The sequence below is a fragment of the Anarrhichthys ocellatus genome, unplaced genomic scaffold (genome assembly GCF_004355925.1).
Source record: "Anarrhichthys ocellatus isolate YVR2014 unplaced genomic scaffold, GSC_Weel_1.0 scaffold1146, whole genome shotgun sequence".
NCBI lineage: Eukaryota > Metazoa > Chordata > Actinopteri > Perciformes > Anarhichadidae > Anarrhichthys > Anarrhichthys ocellatus.
Genome location: NW_022281120.1, coordinates 1 through 2,990, shown reverse-complemented (window position 1 = coordinate 2,990; position 2,990 = coordinate 1). Strand labels below are relative to the sequence as shown.

The following is a 2,990-nucleotide window of genomic DNA, read 5'->3' as shown; positions in this document are numbered from 1 at the left end:
CAGAAGTCAGTGTTTAAATATTCTGTAAAAACACAAACTCAACAATGTAGATATGAAATTATGGTGTTATTTTCTGCTTTAACAACATGCATATTTTAAAGGCTTTAGGTTGTTTTATTCTGATCAACACTTTAATGATAGAGTTCTGAGCCGTTTGTTTTATAAATCTTTATCTTTATTATAAATAAAACGGTCACAAAAGAGGAAATAATCTGATCAAATATAAGTAAAACTTAAAAACCAAACGTTGATCAATCAGTGAAGAGATAATCTCCAGTAGATAATAATAAATAAAATAAAACTGAAGGATGAACTCTCAGAAGCTGAAATGATTCTAAACATGAAAGACGTCGACGTCATCGTGAGATTTATTTATTTTAGAAACTACTTCCTGTTTATTCTTCTTCTTGTGTCCGTCCCTCAGATGTGCACCCCCAGAAACACTCCGGCCACGCCCCCTAACTTCCCGGACACCATCACCATGTTCTCTAAGCTGCGGGCATCAGACTCCGGAGGCTCCGCCTCCTCTCAGGCGGCGTCTATGGCCTGCTCCCCCCCGGCCCCCCCCTCCTTCTGGGCCTCCTCCCCCCCGGGCCACCAGCCGGCCTGGCTGCCCCCATCCTCGCCCACGGGCCACCACATGCACCACCACCACTTCCTCCACCACCACCACCACCACCTGCAGCAGACGCCCATGTGGCCCCCCGGGGGCTCCCAGCCCAGCGGGGCCCCGCAGGCCCCCGTCGTGTCGGCGCTCCACGGCCAGAGATGAGGTGGCGCAGTGAGGAGCGGGGGGGGTGTTAGGGGGGAAGGGGGGTCATGGGTGGAATGAGAGGAAGTGGAAAAAAGACTGTTTTCCTCTCTGTGTTTTCAAGTGAAGACTCAGCAGGAGACTCTTCATCACCGTCTTCATCACTAGATATACAAGCTGAGGAAGAACGGATGATGATGATGATGATGATGAGCAACATGACTCAGTCTCTGGTCTTCATCATCAGCTCAAACAGACCCAGCAGAGCGATCAATGGTTCTCAAACTCTTCTTCTCTCGTTCAGAAACCAGCAGATAAACAAACGGAGGGGTTGAGGGTGAGACGGCCTCAGATGGTCAGAGGTGATCATAGAGTTTCATCTTCAGCCATGAACCTGATCCTCGACGTCTGAGGCACAAACATTAAAACATTTTAAAGACTCACCTGGATGAGAAAGTATTCTCTCTGCTGCTCATAAACATTTTTTAAATTATTTTCCTCTGATCCAAACAAAGATGGCTGCGTCTGTGTTTTAATCTGAGCGACATCATAGAGAGGCGTAGTCATGACATCACTTCCTGTCCAGCCTCTGATCCTCTAGACGTCTAATCTATAATTCAGCTCCGACTGAAACAAAGTGAAACTACAACTTCTTTAGTGAGCAGACAAAGAAACTACAGCTCCCATGTCTGTGTCCGTTAAAGGCAGCTAGAAACAACTACTGATGAAATAATAGAAACGGTAATCAAAGAAACAATTACTCATTGGAAGCTTCTTTTAAAGAGTATCAGATGATCAGTTTACATTATACACGATAAATGTAACATTTATAAAATTAATATCTTTTCATCCAACAAAATACTTTAATCCAGATTTGTTGTTTAGCTTTTTAAAAAAATGATATTTTGTCTGAGTGAACGAGTTCTATTCACAAAGAATTTACTTTAATAAAAAGAGTCATTTACTCCGATGAAGCACTTCATTCATATTCAGGCTTTTGTTGAAGATTTGTTTCGGGCGATGACTCATAAAGTATACGGACGGACATTAAAAACCTCAAGAGAAGCTTTGAATGGAAGATAATAACATTCACGTCGGCTCTCTATTTGAATAGATTCACATTATTTTATAGTTTATATACAAAAGATTATTATATTGTTATATTTCTGACTTCCTGGATCAAAGATAAATTACATATTTTAGTTTGTTTGCAGCCGACGGAATATAATTTCATCCAGAGGTGAATATATAAAGAGTATAAAGTCTAAATATGATGGATGGGTTTGGTGGAACGGCAATAATTTGAAGAGATGTTTTTGTTATGAATCTTTTTTTTAATTTCCTTATGGAGAGGATTGATTTCCTGTTTGTTGATAATGAGGCAAGTTTTTGTAAATAAAGCCAAAAGACACATTTTAATCCGATTGCATTTGAATCTGATTTGACGGTTTAAGTTCAAAGAGAAGAGCGATGCTTCAGATCCAGACGACTCTTTTAGTTCTAAAACATCAGTTTAAAGTCACCTTCTCTCCACAAAGAGGAACCCGTTGTTCTACATCATTTATTTCTTCACTCAGACAATCAACCATTTCCTGTTTGAGGTTTTCACTATCGGAGATGAGATTATACTTTAGCATCGGGTGTTTGTTTACGTCTTTAAGGAGTTTATAGGTTCAGGGATCATAATCCATCACGGTGAACAACGTCCTCACAGAATCATCTTTAACGGCTAACTGACATAAATAAAGTCTTTATTATTTATTATCTTTATTCATCAAGTGAAACATGTCAAAACTCTAAATATAGTTTATCATGTAAAACGAGTATTTTCACAACTTTTATGATCTTTGACTTTTTAAAATGACTCGTTTATGTTTTCATTACTCTGATTACCTCCAGCGGTGTAAAGTAACTAAGTACATTAACTAAAGTACTTTACTTAAGTATTAGTATGTGACATATTGTACTTTTCACTGCACTACGTTTGTCTGACAGATTATTTGCAGATAAAGATTTTTCAGAAGATAAATCAGAATCGGCTGCAACATAAACAGAAAATAATCCAATAATTTAAAATAAGATTCCTTTTGCTTTTGATACTTTGAGTACATTTAGTTTCTAATACTTTCTGAGGTATAAATGAATGCAGACTTTGTGTCTTATCCTCACTGAAATGAATGGAAGTCAACGGTAGAAGAGGTACATTGTTCACTGTGGTGGATTACATCGCTCCTCACTG

General features: G+C 39.0%; 1 pseudogene; it reads left to right on the top strand.

Moving 5' to 3' along the window:
• The first annotated feature begins 326 nt into the window (after nucleotides 1-326).
• LOC116377348 (UBA-like domain-containing protein 2 pseudogene) lies at nucleotides 327-792 on the top strand (annotated as a pseudogene).
• The last annotated feature ends 2,198 nt before the right edge of the window (nucleotides 793-2,990 follow it).